General features: G+C 42.0%; 1 long non-coding RNA gene across 1 annotated transcript; it reads left to right on the top strand.

The window, feature by feature from the left end:
* The first annotated feature begins 750 nt into the window (after positions 1-750).
* LOC125439280 lies at positions 751-16,871 on the top strand. The gene is made up of 3 exons (XR_007245516.1): positions 751-764; positions 2,114-2,116; positions 16,785-16,871. It is a non-coding gene; the product is annotated as an uncharacterized LOC125439280 (long non-coding RNA).
* Positions 16,872-19,507: the final 2,636 nt, after the last annotated feature.

Here is a 19,507-nt window from a genome sequence, read left to right as displayed (position 1 = left end):
CTCCTCAGTCCTAATAAGGAGAACTGTCTAGGGATCAAGGAAGGACTCCTCCACACCATGGTTTATACTTGTGAATACCAAAAGGTTGAATTCCTTAACAGATTATTAAACATTCATTTGTGACAACTGGTGGCTTTTGGGTTTTATTCAGCCTGCTGTGGAATCACAATGATGCGAATTACTTGGGAAAGAATACTGCATGGGAAGGTTTCCTCTCACAGCCACTTCCTAAGGAAGTCGTTTGGTTTCAGAAATGTCGAAGGGCTGTAAAACATCCACCCACATTTTAATTCTATTTTTGTTTTCCTTTTAGGACCAACATCCCACCGGGTAGAAGAAGAAGAAGAAGAGTTTGGATTTATATCCCCCCTTTCTCTCCTGCAGGAGACTCAAAGGGGCTTACAATCTCCTTGCCCTTCCCCCCCTCACAACAAACACCCTGTGAGGTAGGTGGGGCTGAGAGAGCTCCGAGAAGCTGTGACTAGCCCAAGGTCACCCAGCTGGCGTGTGTGGGAGTGCCCAGGCTAATCTGAATTCCCCAGATAAGCCTCCACAGCTCAGGCGGCAGAGCTGGGAATCAAACCCGGTCCCTCCAGATTAGATACATGAGCTCTTAACCTCCTACGCCACTGCTGCTCCTGGGTACCATAAGAATGAGGGTGGTGGGGAACCCATTGCCTTCTAGATCAGCAGTAATTCCACCAAACTCTCAAAATATGCTTCATTTTGTAAGTAAATGCTTTACCTACTACTGCAATTTTTTTGTCTTGCCCCCAAATCTCTTTGCTCTTTCTACTAAAACAGCACACCTGATGGAAAACAAGAGGAAATTGCCCCATAGCTGAAACAGGCTTAGTGTCCACCTTCATGTGGTGTAAGTCTGTGAGCTCAGAGAGTGGCATTCCCAGGCTGCATTGCTAGTGGAAGCCAAGTAAAGTTGGCTCCGCCTCTGGGAAAACCCTCCCCACCTCATGTTGGCATCTACTCAGGCACCAGTGTAGCTCTGTGGCCACTTCCAGGTTTGTCCACCGTAGGGTGGCCACTATGAGGTGCCCGGACACCAGCACATTTGCTGTCTCCATTGGCACCACTCCTACCACTCCCAAATGATGTTTTGGGGCCCCCATAAAGATTGGGCTGTTACCATAATATATCAGGTTATAACTGAAATTATGAATTTATGTATGAATAAATATTGTTTAAAATGGAATGAAGATTTGGGGGGGAAGGGACACAGATTTGGAAAAGTATTTGAAAGGGAGGGATGCCTTTTTCACTTTGCATCAGTTTAACTGGAAATTATTCAAAGGGCTTTTAATGGTATGTCTTTCGTTGTTGTCATAGACAGGCCCTCAGGAACTAAGGACACAGGTCTCAGCATGTTCAGACGTTTAATGCGCACAGAGCAAGGAATCCAGACAAGAAACAGTAACCTGCAAACTAAACCACAACCAGCTGCAACCTGTCTTTTATAGCCAGCCTCCCATTCCCTTGTGCAATAACCTCTTGCAGCTGGGTTACTTTAGTCTGGCTTCTGCAAAGACTTTGCATCTAATCCAGCTCACCCCATACCTGCTGACCTGCTGACCTGCTGCATGCAGTCTCCTCCTGCGTTGCTCCTGGGGCTCTGAAGACAGTGGGGATGAGAGAGCTGTCAAGGTCCCCTCTGGCTCTGGATCAAGAGACTGAAGAGTCTCAGAGCAAAGCTCCTGAGGGGGAATCTCAGAGCTTGGACCTGGCTGTGGATCCCATTACGTTGGTAGTGGGAGATATGGTTTACCTATCCACCAAGAAATTCAGAGACATGCACAAGTACACTAAACTGGGACATAAATACATAGGACCTTTCAGGGTCTCTCGTATGATTAATGAAGTGACTGCTCAACTTGGGTTGCCTAAAGCTCTGCATAAAATTCACCCTGTTTTTCATTGCAGCTTGCTCAAGAAAGCTGCTTCCTCAGACGCCTGGCATCCAGCATCATCTCCCCCTCCTCCAGTTCTGATTGGTAATGCCAAGCATTTTGAGCTTCAGGAAATGCTGGATTCTCGCATCTATCGCAACCACTTGCAGTATTTGGTGTCTTGGAAAGGTTATTTACCTGGACAGTATGAGTGGGTCAATGCTGATGACATCAGAGCCCCCTGACTCATTAAAGCCTTTCATCGTGTCTGTCCAAGCAAACCGGGGGGGAGGGCCATAAAGGGAGTGGAAATGTCAGGATGCCTTTGCTGGGAGAGGGGAATAGCTGAGGTGAGCTTTAACGCTTGCAGGTGCTGCTTATGTGTTTCCTGGCCTTGAGGTCCTGAGCTGGGACCAGAATTCAGGCTGGACTGTTTTGCTGCATTGGTTCACATGTGGGAGGTTGGAGAATGCTACCTTATATTATCAACTGTTCTGGCACCAATTAACCAGAACAGCCTTTTGCTGTCTTTCTCCTGTCTTCAATAAAATCCTTGAACCTATCAAGCGAGTTATTCTCTAAACGGAGAAACTGACAACGCCTTCCCTTCCTCTCCCCACAACAGACCCCTTATGAGGCTGAAAGAGCTCTGAGAGAACTGTGATTGGCCTAAGGTCACCCAGCAGGCTTCATATCAAGGCGTAGGGAATCAAACCAAGTTCTCCAGTATAGAGTCCACTGCTCTTAACCACTACACCACACTGGTTCTTCTAAACCAGGGGTCTGCAACCTGCGGCTCTCCAGATGTTCATGGACTAAAATTCCCATCAGCCCCTGCCAGTGTAACCCCTATGATCAGAATGGGTTGACCCAGAAAGGGGTGGAGACTCTAAGCCTCAGAAGGCTGCAAAACTGGTGAAGTTGGAGGAAGCAAGGCTACCAGGCTGGGACCTTGATTTAATCCGTTATAAGCTCTTAACACCTTGTTTAAGGTAATTGCCAAGTTGTTGGGAACTAGTGGGAAGGGAGTTGGTTATTTTTTGCTATAATTGTAAATGTTAGAATTTATTGTTTCAGGGCTTGCTATGTATGTAGTTGATGGGAGTTCGTTTGGGGACCTTCATCATCTTGGATCCCATTCACCAAGCCTCTGAAGTCTTCATAAGCCAACCACCAGCAGGAAGAATTGGACTTTGCATTTATCAGTAGTTTGTCAAGATAAGGACTTGAAATGCAACTTAGAAGGACTGTAACTTGTTAATGTTAAATGAAAATGTTAAAAGTTTTATTTGTTAAGTAAACCATTTTGTTTTAAAATTTAGTTCTTTGCAACTCCTTCCAAGTTCTGCCCCACAGAACCCACAGTTAGAGGTTACAAATTGGTGCCCAACCAGCGTGGAGTTTTGGAAGTGAGATTGGTAAATATAAATTGCTTGCAATGGAAGTTTGCAACAAGTTTGGGTTTGATCCCATAAAACGGTCTTGTTATGTGACATAAGTTCAAGATATGTAAATGAGGATATTCAGCATGCTGTGGAAACTTATGGTGCAATTGCTAAAATGTACGGGATAAATAAGAGGGAAAGAGATGTTACTGTGTGAATTTGAAAACACATAAGTCTGTTTGCAAGATAGTCAACCAGTGTATAAACTGTAAGTTGCAAGGGAAATGGGATGTAATTCCTATTGATGCAGAGTTTGCAACAGTCAGTTGGGAAGAAGCAAAACCCTCTGCACAGGGATAAAGGAACACTGACAGTTACATGAAGGAAGGGATTTCAGTTGCAACCTCTACCCCTTGTGCAAACTTATCCTTTGAATTGCAACAGCTTCTGGAAAGAGTTTTGCAAACTGCTAGTATAGCTAAGTTTCCAGCAAGTGATCTAAGGTTGCAATTAAAAACATTTTCTGGTATTTCACCTAAACCAGCGGGGGAAATAGAATACTCAGTATGGCGAGTTCATGCAAGAGAATTAATTGCAGATGACAGTGTTCCTGAAAATATTAAAAGAAGGAAAATTATAGAGAGCTTGCTGCCTCCTGCATTGCCCCATAGCTTTGGGAGCAGGGAAGGATGCTCCTGCAAAACAATGTTTTGCTATTTTGGAAATTGCATATGGCAATATTGTTCCAGTTTCTGAATTGAAAGCTAAATTTTATGAGACCTATCAGCACATTAATGAACCCAAGATCAGTATATTTAAATCGTTGCATGCTCTGGCTATGGAAATATCAGAAGAAGGAGGGATTGCTGATGAAGAGGGTCAGTTCTATGTTCAGGAACACCCTTTAGGGATGCTGGCATGAAGCATTATTAACAGCCCTTAAAATAAGGAACATAGGGTGCAGTAGTGGACTAAAAGAAGTTCCATATGCTGCTCTCCTTCATGCAGTGAGGTCTTTAGAGAAAGAAATTTCTTGTAAACAGGAAAGGAAACTGAAGCAAGAGATGCATGAAAAGGGAAAGCCTTTCAATAAAATTGTGGGAAAAATTGATAAAAGTACAGTGACTGACAAGAGTGGTACTAACAAAGAGATTGACTGGAAATCTAAATACTTAGAATCTGAGAGGGAGATGGCTAAACTAAAGCTTCAGCAAGCAAGGGACTGTAGCAATTCAAAGCCTCAGTTCTCCCAGGGTCTGAGAGAAAGGAGAATGGTAGCCTCTAAAGACCCCAGTAAGGGGTGGTGTTTTAACTGTGGATTAAAGGGTCATCTTAAACGGATTGTGTCAATCAGCCAAATCCAGTATTGGTTCATCAAAATTACTAAATATAGCTGGTAACCAAGAAGAAACTTGTTTAGATGGCTCATCTAAGAGCAGTATATCAAGCCAATGGGCATCTGAAAGGTGACTGTAGATATAAGTAAAGGAACTATTGCAAGGCTTGATATGACCTGTATGCAATGATTGTGTATATTTGGATGGGGTGAAATGCAGCTGTTTAATAGATACAGGTTCACAAGCTGACGGCATTTGTGAGACCTTTTATAAAGCCCATTTATCTCATCGGGAGCTGAAACCTATTAGGGATTTTATTGGAAATAGAAGGAGCAGGAGGTCAAACAGTATCCTATTTGGGATTTATAATTCTAGACTTGCATATTTCAAATAATACCAAAGATATAGGAGAGAAATATGAAATTTTAGCTCTAGTGTGCCCAGACCAACGCATGAATCAACAAGTTTCAGCCATTATTGGTACCTAATGTGTTAAGATGTGTGACCTAGGCCAATATTAATCCAGATGGGATCAGTTTTGCAGCTTGCACAGACTTTACCCAGTCAGATCGCTGGAAAAGAAGCTTGCAGCTACTATTTAGAAAAGTCAAAGGAAGAAGGCTGAAGTGGAAGAGGGAAGTGAAGTGCTGCTACAGCAGGGAAGGCCTGTTCATATCCCAGCAGGAAGATCATGCACAGTGACAGGTGTGTTGCAAACTTCACCACAGAAAATAGGAACAACAGTCCTTTTAGAAGACCCAGAAGTGGCAGCTGGACCAGGAGGGTTGTCCATCTTTCCACAAATAGTAAAACCTACAGTGTTAAATAAATATGAGAATAGGGGTCTGTGTCAAGAATTTGACACAAAAGGATATTGTATTGAAGCCTCATACTGTAGTTAAGCTAAAAGCTTATGAAGTAGAATGGACAAGAGCTCTAGCCCTGTCAGGTTTGGACCTCACAAATGGAAATGAATTCCCAGTTTTAAATTCCTTTGAAGGCCAGCATTAAGTAAGCCAGAAAAGGAAAGAATTTCACAATGTATAGCAACAGAAACACCAAGGGTCTTTGCAATGCATGATTTAGACATTGGGAGAGTTTCAGGTGTCACCCACAAAATTCATTTAAAAGTGATGTGCCCTTTAGAGAGAGAACTATAAGCAGTCTCACCTACAGATTTTGAAGACCCACGCCAACATCTAAGGGAGTTGGCTACTTTAGGCATAATTGAAGAAACCAACAGTCCATATGCATCACCAATAGTATTGGTAAGGGAAGAAAAATGGGGCCCTTAGGATGGTAGTGGACTATAGGAAATTAAATACTTTAATTAAATACTTTAGCTCTAGTGCAGCCCAGACCAACGCATGAATCAACAAGTTTCAGCCATTATTGGTACCTAATGTGTTAATATCCTCTGCCTAGAATAGAAGAAATGTTTGCATTACTCCGCAGGGATCACAGTGGTTCTCTGTCTTAGATTTTAAAAGTGGATATTATCAGGTGCCAATGGACCCAGCAGATTGTTAAAAGACAGCATTTACCACCCCATTTGGTAATTGGCAGTTTAAGATGATGCCCCAAGGGTTAACAAATGCCCCTCAACCTTTCACCGAATGATGGAAAATGTGATGCAAGGCTTGAACCTTTACTGAAACTATTGCCTTTTGGATGATTTGATCATATTCTCTACAACTAAAGAGGAGCATGAAGAACGCCTCCTCAAGGTTTTGCAAAGACTTCAGAAATATGGATTAAAGTTGGCCCCTTCTAAAATGTGTAAATTATTTCAACTATCAAGTGAAATATTTAGGGTCATATCATATCAGCTCCTGGAATAGAGCCAGACAAAGGAAAAGACAGATGCCATTACCACTCGGCCAGTGCTCTGCCAAAACCTCAGTGAACTTCGAGATTTCTTGGGTTTGCTGGATATTATAGGAGGTTTGTGTCAGGATATTCAGTCATTGCTGAGCCATTAAATTCATTGCTAGCAGGTAGTTCTAGAGGAAGTAAAATAAAGGAAACCAGTCTCAAAAGACAAATGGGATGTAGGCTGCCAAGAGGCCTTTGAGACTTTAAAGTTAAAGTTAACCACAGCACCAGTATTGGGATTTGCAGACTGGAAGTTGCCATATATATTGCATACAGATGCTGGGTCTCACAGGATTAGGTGCCGCCTATACCAAATGCAAAATAACTGTCTCCGCGGTCATCGCTATGCCAGTAGAGGTTTGCCGTGAAGTGAACGAATTATCCAGTGCACAAATTGGAGGTTTTGGCGAAATGGGCCGCTTGGTGACAATTTCCATGATTTTTTGTATGGATCAGAGTTTAAGGTAATGACTGATAACAACCCAATGACTTATGTTCTAACCTCTGCCAAATTAGATGCTGCAGGGCAGAGGTGGGTGTCAGCATTATCTTTATATAATTTTGAAATAGTCTACAGATCTGGAAAAGCTAATATAGATGCTGACTCACTTTCTAGAAGACATGAAGAGCTCACCGAGGATGGGGAAGGGGATAAACAACTAGAAAGAATTTCTAAAATGCTCCTAAAGATTCAACATGATCCCAATGCACTAAAGTCGTGGGATGCTGAAGTCTGTAAGGCAGTTATCCAAGTTCATAGTGTACGCTCCAAACATCCAGTAGTGCCAAGATTTAATGAAAGGGACCACAGTTATATTGAGACCTTTACCTGCCTCTTGAGGACAGTATTCCAGAAGAATTTGCAAAATGAAGGATGCCATATTAAATCCCTTCTGATCAAAATGATGAGTTTCCTGATTGGAAGAAGTTGCAAAGAAGGGACAGATATATAGCTAGAATAATACACTTTTTGGAGAGAAGGCATAAACCCACCTGGGATGAAGAAAGAAAAGAAGAGTATGAAACTAGACTGTACTTGAGAGAGTGGCCCCGACTCTTTCTGTTAAATGGAGTTCTATATCGGAAGGTTCAAGGAAAAAAGAGAAGATGTAGAGCAACTTGTGATCCCTTACACTTGTCGGAGGAGAACTCTAGAAGGCATTCATGATGAAATGGGTCATTTTGGAATTGAAAGAACTTTGGAATTGGTTAGGGATAGATCTTCTTCTGGCCTAAAATGGCACAAGCTATAGAACAGAAGTGCCACAATTGTGAACGCTGTGTAAAGAGGGAAAGCGAGAGTAGAAAGAGCAGCTGAATTAGTGAATATAAAGAAACATATGCTCCTTTAGAGTTAGTCTGCATAGATTTTTTAACTCTTGAACCTGATGAAAATGTGGCACCAAAATATTTTTGGTAGTTACTGATCATTTTACCAAATATGCACAAGCATACCCCACTCGAGATCAGACTGCAAGAACAGTAGCTACAACTCTCTGGGAAAATTTTATATGCCATTATGGATTTCCTAGAAGATTCCACAGTGATCAAGGAGCAGCCTTTGAGTCAGAACTGGTTACAGAACTGAGTAAAATTGCAGGAACTAAATCCCATACAACACCATATCACCCAAGAGGAAACCCTGTTGAGAGGTTCAATCGTACCCTTTTAGACATGTTGGGCACATTAGAAGTAAATAAGAAATCTAATTGGAGAAAGTACATAAAACCATTAGTTCATGCTTATAATTGCACTAAAAAAATGATAATTACTGGAGAATCTCCTTATTTTTTTTTAATGTTTGGAAGACAAACCACTACTACCAATTGATTTGTGTTTCCTTGGGATAAAGTGAAGTGACAGAGTGTAGCTCATCAAGAATATAAATTAGACTTAAACGCAAGACAGGCTTCATATGGCTATGACTGCTTACTCAGGAAAGTGAAAAGCATCAGCAAGCCAACAAACGAAGATGGGATATGAAAGTCATCAAATCAAACATTTCAACAGGAGACAGAGTACTGGTACGTAACTTAAGTCCCCTGGAATGCAGAAATTAGCTGACCGATGGGAACCTGTTGTGCATATAGTTCTAGAGCATTCGGATGAAAACCTTCCTGTATACAAAGTGCACCGGGAAGATGGTGAAGGTGTTGTTCGAACTCTGCACCGGGATATGTTATACCATGTGGATTTATTTCCTCCTCAGAGAACATAAGTGATTTGGACAGTCCAGACAGTCCTATTAGTGGTAGGACGAGACAAAAGCTAGCTGATGTCAACTCAGTAGGAGAAGATTTTGCATCCACATCTAACTCCCTTTCAGACCTCAATCCTATGGCAAGAGAATTTACTCCAAGCTCCCCTTCTGATGAGGTTATTGCAGTTGGAAATCCTTTTCAGTCAAGACAAAAGAAAGACAAAGTTGTGCTGTCAGATTCCCCAAATGTGGTTCCACCTAGTACATGGACATCTGAGGAAATCAGTAACCCACCCCTAGACCTCTCAAAGAGTTAGAACTCAACCTACTAAATTAGCTTTATTATGTTCTAAACTTTTCAGTGGGGTTAACTGGAGTCAACACTCCAAGGTGGTAATGTGTCATTGTTTAATGATTTCAGGGGTTAAGTTATAAATACTGTCGGGACGACAGAATTCTAGTGGGGGAGAATGTAACCCCTATGATCAGAATGGGTTGACCCAGAAAGGGGTGGAGACTCTAAGCCTCAGAAGGCTGCAAAACTGGTGAAGTTGGAGGAAGCAAGGCTACCAGGCTGGGACCTTGATTTAATCCGTTATAAGCTCTTAACACCTTGTTTAAGGTAATTGCCAAGTTGTTGGGAACTAGTGGGAAGGGAGTTGGTTATTTTTGCTATAATTGTAAATGTTAGAATTTATTGTTTCAGGGCTTGCTATGTATGTAGTTGATGGGAGTTCGTTTGGGGACCTTCATCATCTTGGATCCCATTCACCAAGCCTCTGAAGTCTTCATAAGCCAACCACCAGCAGGAAGAATTGGACTTTGCATTTATCAGTAGTTTAAGGACTTGAAATGCAACTTAGAAGGACTGTAACTTGTTAATGTTAAAAGAAAATGTTAAAAGTTTTATTTGTTAAGTAAACCATTTTGTTTTAAAATTTAGTTCTTTGCAACTCCTTCCAAGTTCTGCCCCACAGAACCCACAGTTAGAGGTTACACCAGCATGGCCAATTGACCATGCTGGCAGGGGCTGATGGGAATTGTAGTCAATGAACATCTGGAGAGCCGCAGGTTGCAGATCTCTGTTCTAAACATACACATTCCTATGAAAGCAATATAGGGCAGTGGTGGCAAACCTTTGGCACTCCACATGTTATGGACTACAATTCCCATCAGCCTCTGCCAGTATGGTCAATTGGCCATGCTGGTAGGGGCTGATGGGAATTGTAGTCCATAACATCTGGAGTGCCAAAGGTTCGCCACCACAGATATAGGGAGACATTGACATTCAATATGTTTGAAATGCTAAACCTTTTCCCTGGTGGTGGGGCAGTCACATGGCCCAAAATGGCCAGGAATGCAAAATATCAGCAGCTCTGCTACTGCTGAGTCATCCAGTCTCATAGATATTCCCATGGTACTGAAACTACAGGGAATCTTCCTGGAGAGGGTAAGAAGAAAATAAGCCTAATATCCTTTCTTTTGCTTGAGGGAAAGAACTACTAAGTTTTCCCTCTGCAATTTTATAGCATTTCTCCTATTACACAAGTTCGTGCTAAACTCTTAGTTTAACATTTGATTAAAGCATGAAGGTCAACACACTTTTCATATTGCCTCTTCCACGGAGTGCAGCTTTGGGAAGGACACACCTGGAGCAGTGAGGGAGGTAAGGAACCCCTGGCAGATCAGCTGAATCAGCACTAGAGATCAGTGGGGTGATGGATGTCATAGCCAGATCACCCTCACTTATTGCCTCTATAGTACAATAGTTGGGGTGGACCCCAGATCTCCCTGCTGCTGAGAAATCCTATGCCTTTGGAGAAAGGTTTTTCCTTTGGAGTAAGCCTTCCTCGCTTAGGAAGAGCCAACATGGCATAGTGGTTAAGAGCAGGTGGTGTAGTGTTTAAGAGTGGCAGGCTCTTGTCTCGGTAATCTTGGACCAGTCACAGTTCTCTCAGAACTTCCTCAGCCCCGTCTAGCTCACAAGGGGCCTGTTGTGTGGAGGGGAAGGAGTTGTGATTGTGAGTCACTTTGAGACTCCTCCAGGTTGAGAAAATTGAGGCATAAACTCTACTCTTCTTAGTCAAGGGATCCCATGGTATCTTCTGAGCTGTTTCAGATTAACAACTATTTTATACTTCAAAGTAAGGAAAACAAAGCATTTAATACAATATGAAATCATTGATTCATATTTGGAATACTGGAATGAAAGAAAGGGGTTATCAAGAATTCCTTTGGATTGCATTAATGAGATATTGTGTTCTTTGATCTCTTTGATTTGTTGTTGATTTATACATTTATTTCTGTAGCACTCGTGATGTGTGTTTACCACTAGAGCTACTAACCTAAGTTTATTTGTCTTAATTCAGTTTATAAGTAACAGTTACTAACAGGAGATTTACCAGGTGAGCTTTGATGCCTGGTGTAAGTCTTATTGTTTTCTAGTGGTTAGGTATTTAGCAGTGCAATCTGGTGGGAGGGGGCAAAAGGGCGGTGGAGCTGGTGTGACCCTGCTGCCAGCCTCGTTGGCAGCCCGTGTGGCATAAATGGCACTTATGCTGCTGCAGTGCTGGGGGACTGCAAGGTTGCACATCCCCTGGGTGCCCCCACTGCGGCTGCACCTTCACTCCTCTGCCACGGGAGTGTAGTCTTACAGCAATGGAGACAGCATGTCGTTTCGGCCAATGAGAGAAGCAGGGAGCAACTCTGCCATCCTGTTTTCCCCCAAGCCCTTTTATTGACAGTTTACAAGAAGAAAAACAAACAGGGCAGGAAGGCAGGGGTTTGCAGCACCTGGATACAAGACAATGAGCAGGGCAAAAGGGCGCAGGGGGATTGAGCAGAAGATTTGGTATTTGCACGTACACATTGGAGCCAGGAGGTCTGCAACCTCAGCAGTTTTCTCCGAAACCACATTTGGGGAGGAAAGGTCAGTTGTACGTGAGAGGCCTTTTTCCAAGCAGTGTATTGCCGTACTCAGGCACCCCCCCCCTGGATGTTGGGGGGCCCTTTTCCAAGCAATGTGCTGCCATACTCGAGAGCCTCCCGGGCACTGTGAGACCCCTTTCCAAACAGAATGGCTGCTGTACTCGGGAGCCTCTCAGGCGCTGTGCCCCCCAACACGGGAGCCCATGCCATTGCCGATGGAGGCATTCCCAGGAGGACCGAGCCAACCTTAGTCAGCTTCCTGAGGGCTTTCAGCCCCGGAACACCCGCTTTTTGCTTCCAGTGATGCACCAGCAAAAATGCATTTGTAGTCCCACTGGATTAGAACCGTGAGTTTCAGGCCTTTGCTCAGTTTTTTCTGTTTTTCCCTTTCTTGCTACGCCTCACCATTCCCCTCTGGAGGAGACGTGGCTACACCGTTTCTGGCCACCACAAAACTACTTCCCCTTGGTAGATTAGGCTTAACATTTTGATAGTAAAGTTGTTACTGTACTAAATAATTCTACTGTACTAAATAACTCTTTGTACTAAGTACTCTTTGTACTAAATAACTCTTTGTACTGTACTAAATAATTCTACTGTACTAAATAATAATACTGTACTAAATAACTCTTTGGCTCCTTACATCTGGGCCTTCTCTCATCCAATGGGACTCGCCGTCCCTCCCTCTTGGGAGAGGATTTTTAAAAATGCGGTTGTCGGACGCCACTTATTATATTTATCATACTTATTATATTTAGTTTTTCTATTGTTCCCATCGCTGTTTTTAAAGGTTTTAGCAATTTTATGACTGTATTGTGATTGTATCTTGTTGTGCACCGCCCGGAGGCCCTTGGGAATAGGGCGGTATAAAAATCTAAAGAATAAATAAATAAATAAATAAATAAATAAATAAATATTAACTGACATTGATAAGCATTTTAATGATTTATGCTACTGTTTTTATTTATACTGTTTTGATACTCTTGTTTTCTGTGATCTGGTTTCTGCATTTCTTCTTGCCATCCTGTTTCTATTACACTGTTTCCTAACTTTGTAATCCAATTTCACAATGTCTATTATAGGTCTTATACTGGCCCTGTCCATATAAACCTTTTACATGCTTTGAGGCAGGAAATAACATGTTTCCTGCAAGGAGGTCCACATTGCTCTCCCCCCCTTACATCCCAGAAACTTTCTATTTCCAGCCTCAAAACATTTTGAGTGAATCCCCCTTTAAAACAGGTCTTTGATTGGAAACATTTTCAAAACAGCTTCAATTTTTGTGTGAACAGTTTACTACGTTTTCGATGTCTCCGTGCCGTCCCAAACTTTATCCTCAGCGCCATTTTATTGTGTATCTGAAATCACTCTGTTCCCCCTTGCCTGTGTATTGTCATAATGTCTATTTGTTTTTTAATTTTTTTGGCGGGGGAGGTAACCTTTGAAGCAACAATTACTCATGAGGTATAAGAGAATTGCAGCGCGAAGCTGGGAAGCATTGAAGCATGGATTCAATAAATAAGTTTTTAAAAAGGGAAAAAACACATAATGGCAGCCATGAATCATTTTGAGGGGATGAGTGCAAACGAGCATCATGACGTGGAAGGGACTGAAAATATTTTGCAAACGTTTTGGGTGGTTTGTACGGAAACAGTCACTGTTGCAATCACATTGCTAAATTTTGCAACTCCTCTTGATCTCAGTAAGGCAGACTATAAAGAAATCAGGTGAACAAATAAAAATAAATTTGCTGGGTCAAAATATGAACATGTATATAAATAATGTAGATACTAACAAATGAGGAACATTTGAATTTTAATAAACAACATACATATCACCGCAAATCAATTAATTCCTGAGAATGGGAGAGTCCTTTATCTTTCTGGGGACACTAGTCAGGATCCAGTATTGTGCCTCGCTAAAGACAGACATTAGTCCAAATGTGAATTACTCCCTGGACTTAAACCTCCCACCTGCAATACTATATTATCAACCACACCTTTGCATAGCAAATTCCACCCAAACACTTCTTGAGTTGTGGTTTCCGTTGGTTGTATTGTAGCAGCATTCTAAAGATGCGTTTGCCATCTGTGGCTGGCATCTTCAGAGGATCCTCTGAAGATGCCAGCCACAGATGCAGGCGAAACGTCAGGAGAGAATGCTGCTAGAACACGGCCATACAGCCCGGAAACCACACAGCACCCTAGTGATTCCGGCCGTGAAAGCCTTCAACAACTTACTGATTGGTTCACCACCTGGGAACATGACAATTTATACCCCACTAAAACATTCCCTTCTCACTGGACACAGTGTGTAACAGACTTCCCTCTGTGATACACCTCTGAAGATGCCAGCCACAGATGCAGGCGAAATGTTAGGAACAAGATCCACCAGACCACGACCACACAGCCTGTAAAACCCACAACAACCAATGCATACAACTGTCAAATTTTTAAAGTCTTTTTAATATTACAAATATAAAATATATAAAAAGACCATTATTACAGAAAAATAGTATGTGGAGCTTACTGACATCAACATCTAAAGTTTATAGCATCAAATATTCTGTTAAAATGTTCAAGCCTTAAAAAAGATCTAAATAAAACAATTTTTTCCTACCTATATGATCATCGTTATTCCAACTGCCAAATTTTAATGAACCAATATGGTCATTGTCATGTAAGAATACCTTCAGGAATATAATTCCAAATAATTGAAGATACAATGATAAGAGTAAAGCATGTGGACATAGGAGGCCTTCCTGTCCTATGTGGTAGTCTATAGTAGATTCTATAATGCTGTGATATGATTGTTCCCAGTGATTATGGTCTTGAATCCTTGGACAAATGACACATAGATCAGAATGACTGCCAAAGGAGGGTACTCCGCACTCAGCTGCCAAGAACGTCAGCCTCTATACCATATAGAAAAACAAACTTAAAATCACAAAGAATCACAAACCATCAAGTAAAATCCCTTTTACATTGGCTCAGATAAAAAAAACATCATGTAAGTTGTGCAGTTTTGAAAACAGGGTCTTTGAATGACCTGTGCTGCATATGGCAACTTTCATTCCAGTTCTTTTTCTCTCTCTTCTCCCATGAAATGCTGAAATCTATCCATCTCCAACGGCTGACACATTAACCTGAGCCCAAACTTCCATGACTAGCTTTCTGTCTGTTCCTTTTTCAGTTCTTTGTTTCCTTTTGGGCTTCAAATCTGCTGGCAGATCATTAATACCTCTCACTGTTAAATCCTTTCCAGTGGAGGCAGCACGAACCCTCAACATTCCCCTATGTACTTCCAGTCAAGAATGTAGCCTGGCGGCCTCCTTCCCACATCTTGATGATCCTTTTTTAAAAAATCTGTCACTTTTAATTCCTCACTGTCTTTTCTGTCTCTGCTATCAAAATGCTTTATCCTTCTTTGACGCAGTAGGTATGCTTGTTTAAAAGATGTTGGGGAGAAACTACCAAGAACTCAGGTTGTTGACTTTTCTCACTAGCCACCTTAGAGGTAATGCAAAAAGGCTGTTCTCCATTGTCTATGCCAGTGATGGCGAACCTATGGCACTCGGAGCACTCTCTGTGGGCACACGCACACAGAGTTCATCATGTGGGGGGCAGAAAATCACACACACACACACACACACACACACGCACACACACGCACACACACACATCTAGGCTGGCCTGGGCCACTGAGCACAATGTGCGCATACTGTGGTGAGCAGGGAGGACTCGGCTGGCGGGCCTAGCGCCTGTGCTCCGGGTGGCTGCTGCCTGAGGGGGGGGGGCACAGAGGAGGCAGAAATGCTAGAGAGGCACAGAGCGGTGCACGCGGGACGTGCTGGAGGCTAGAGCAGGCTGGCCCCTGCTCGAGCGGGTGGGGCAGAGGAAGAGGGAGCCAACCGTTTTTTTCTAAACTAAAACCTCAGCATTCAGGTTAAATTGCCATGTTGGCACTTTGCGATAAATAAGTGGGGTTTGGGTTGCAATTTGGGCACTCGGTCTCAAAAAGGTTCGCCATCACTGGTCTATGCCAGTAAAGGCTTGCTTGCTGCTGCTTTTGCATTGAAGAGAAGGTATCCAGGACTCAAAGCTATTTTTGAGAAACAGAAAGGTTTCTCCTGCATAGATGCCAACTCCGTCGCATTGCAAGAGGACCACGGCGCTGAAATGCACGTGTCCCTATCCTGGCAAGTGCGAGGAATATGATGTGAGTGATATAATAAGCCAGTGTGGCGTAATGGTTAAGAGCTGCAGACTCTAATCTTGAGAACTGAGTTTGATTCCCCACCCCTCAACATGAGCAGTGGAGTCTTATCTGGTGAACTGGATTTGTTTTCCTACTCCTTCCATGAAGTCTGCTGGGTGACCTTGGGTCAGTCACATTTCTCTCAGAACTCTCTCAGTTCTACCCACCTATAAGGTGCCTGTTGTGGGAGAAGGGGGGGGGATTGAAAATCCCTTTGAGATCCTTGTGGTAGAGAAAAAGAGGGGTATAGGAACCAATTCTTCCCCTTCCTCCGCCCTCAAAACAGTGGAACAAAGGCCCCTTCCGCACACGCAAAATAATGCTTTTTCAAACCACTTTCACAACTGTTTGCAAGTGGATTTTGCTATTCTGCACAGCTTCAAAGAGCCCTGAAAGCAGTTTGAAAGTGGATTATTCTACATGTGCGGAATGAGCCAAAGATTGATTCAAGCTTCCTGGCAGCTGATAGTATCAACGGAGGTGAATAACTCCATCATTATCAGAGGGAGAGAGAGATCTGGAGAACATCTCCACCTGACGTATAATATGTAGGTTTCTATTTCCCTTCCTGTTGTGATACTTAAGCCTCAGAGTGACCAGAGGTGCAAACCAAAGTGTGAGAATCAAAGTTTGTCTCTTGTTCTAAGGTTTGTCAGTTGGGGCCTTGAATGAGCTAAGACATTGGATCCAGGAGTACTAGACTGGGATGTATTGTGCTGTTTGAATTTGCTTTTACTGTATTTCTGCATCTTGCAAGCTGTTTTTGGTCTCCATCAGGGAGACATAGGAGGGAGGCAAAATCCATAGATAGTCACAGAATATTCAGAAATGGCAAAACCGATGCCTCTATTAAGGGACTTGAATGTGAACAATAGTTTAGAAAACCGGAAACCTATTACAGAATACCTTTGGAAAACCTATTCAAACAGATAAACGATAGCAGGGTTTGAAATCTAAAAGAAAACAGCAGAATGTATTAGAATATTAGTAAAACAAAAAATAACTGAACTGATTTTTTAAAAATTATATGCATGAATCTAGAGTTTTCAATCCAAGATGAGACAGCTGAAAGTCATTGTAGATTGTGTCATGGGGTTGTATTTTGTTGTGTTTTAACTTGTTTTGTTTTTGTTTCCGGTGTCTATGTATGTGTTTGTTTTTTCATGTGAGAAAAATAAAAAATATTATTAAAAAAGCTAAACACACACACATACATGCATGCATGTATTCACACATACCTGATTCGTTACCTAATTTGCTTCCCCTATCTTCTCCAACAGATTGTAGCACAATTTATTTCTCAGAAGTACCCTAGATTACTTATCTTAAAAAGCTTTAAGGTCCTTCTAATTTCTGGCATTGGCCCCTTCCGCACACGCAGAATAATGCGTTTTCAAACCACTTTCACAACTGTTTGCAAGTGGATTTTGCTATTCTGCACAGCTTCAAAGAGCACTGAAAGCAGTTTGAAAGTGCATTATTCTGCATGTGCGGAAGGAGCCTTAGATTGACGTTGGCCTCTATCTTTTCTTTTTCTTTTTGCTTCTGAGAATGATACGGATTCCTGAAGATGTGTTCTACTAAAAGAAGGCACTTCTACCCGCCGAAAACAATTTCCACCAGTTTTAGTCTTCTGTTGCAGGCCTCTCCCCTCTTCCTTTCCTGGGATTATAAATCCTTCCACGATATACAAAGACACTGTTTATTAGAATGATGGAAAATTAATTAGTTATTTTGTGGGCCGATTTTACATGGGGATTTTCCCCTGGGTGGCACACAACATGCCCCTAGTTTATTTGGAGCTAAAGCACATGAGTGCTTTTCCCATGTATCACAATTCTACCAGCAGGAGCAAGCTTTTCCCTCATCCCTGTATCAACACAGTTGAGATCAACCAATTATGCCAAATTAAGATAATCTATTTTGCTGAAAACTGCCACTTGTATATGTTGGTTGATAGATTTTGTAAAAAAAATAGCCACACTTTTAAAATGCTGCATTATTTCCTCTCCTTTGTGTTGCTTGGTGGCAGATTCTGGTTAGATCTGTTATCGCTTTTTTGAAATAAAGCTCTCTGTGTGTATGTACACGAAGGCGTGTATACTTTCATGTATGGGGTTTGCCGAAGGCCACCCAAGGAGTTTATGAATTGACCCATTGCCCCGTAGATCCATTTCTGAAATCCTTCTTAATGAATCCTACTGAGTTTTATTATTGGAAATTAGTTTTTGTTTCCATTCTGTAAAGAATAGCCTACAGAAATTCAGGTGTCCTTTTCCCCGCATATATTTGTACAACGCTTGCTCACACAGATAAGGAAAACTATGAAATGAAAAGGTTGCGAAGAAAGAAGTATTTATTTAATCTGATCCTGACTGAAGTCTTCGATCACTCACAACTTCTAAACAAAATACAGTCAACGTGGTGCATACTGGCTTTCCAAAATGGTTGAGATATATATTTGCGTAAGCATTTCATTGAATAGCAAAACTGACCCCTAGTGGCCACTTCGGCCAATTTCAAGGAAAGTCTCGGATTACTCGTGTTTCTTTGTATTTGCAGTCAGATTGTTACTGATCCAAAAGTGAACCAGATATACATGCTGTTCTTCTGGGTTGGAAGACTAATGGCATTTGGAAGGAACTGATGGAAGTTTTCAGTCTACAGTATTCTGCTACATCACTTGCATTATTTCAGTTCTGCAAGGGCTGTGGAACCAGATGGCAGAGAACACAGGTCATCAGAAAATGTAAATGACAGAGATGAACGTTAACCAAGTAGTAATATGTAATATTTTTGCCATCAAACAGGATTGTGCTGGAATGTTTCAGTGCATTCCATTTCCATCAATCGTTGTAAAGTATAAGAGGCCTTTGAGGGATGCTCTGAAGCAGAAGAGCTCCCATTTTCCTCTCCGTGTTGAAGAATTTCTTACTTGATACTCTGTATTTACAAGCTCTTCTGTTGTTGTTTTTTTTACTAATTACACTTGTTTGCTGTTTTATGACTGTAGTGTGCATGACGGAGGGCCTGTCTGTTTCCCAAGTATGCCTACTTGTAATATTGTCTTGGGCTGCCAAATGCAAATTTCTGTGCCTTCTCTGCTAAACTACATTCATCTGTCTTCCAGGGCTGCCAGATGCCCCCTTAAGTCCATTCTGCAAGTGAGAATGTAAACTGGGAGTCTTTCTCCCATATCTGTAAAATTTGGAGGAACAATCCCGGGGATAAGAGGATCAATGTGGAGCTGCAAATATATTCTATATTTAATTGGAACACCACTCCCCCCAAAAAACCTACCAAAAATTTGCTAGGCAGAATCCCACTCATGAAGGATATAATCCCTATGGAGAATAAAGCATTATCAGGAAAGGAAATATATGTTTGCAGACAGAATATTTTCTTTGTAACGAAGGGCTTTCAAAGTATACCTCTTTAGTGTTCATCTTTAGCTTTACTGTCTCTGGAGAGTCAGCACGGTTAAGAGTGATGGACTCCAATCTGATGAACCAGACTTGTTTCCCCACTCCTCGACATGAAGCCTGCTGAGTGACTTTGGGCTAGTCACAGTTCTCTCAGAACTCTCTCAGCCTCATCTACCTCACAAGGTGTCTGTTGTGGGGA

Source organism: Sphaerodactylus townsendi, linkage group LG09 (assembly GCF_021028975.2).
Source record: "Sphaerodactylus townsendi isolate TG3544 linkage group LG09, MPM_Stown_v2.3, whole genome shotgun sequence".
NCBI classification, from domain to species: domain Eukaryota; kingdom Metazoa; phylum Chordata; class Lepidosauria; order Squamata; family Sphaerodactylidae; genus Sphaerodactylus; species Sphaerodactylus townsendi.
This window is presented reverse-complemented; position numbering and strand designations above follow the sequence as displayed.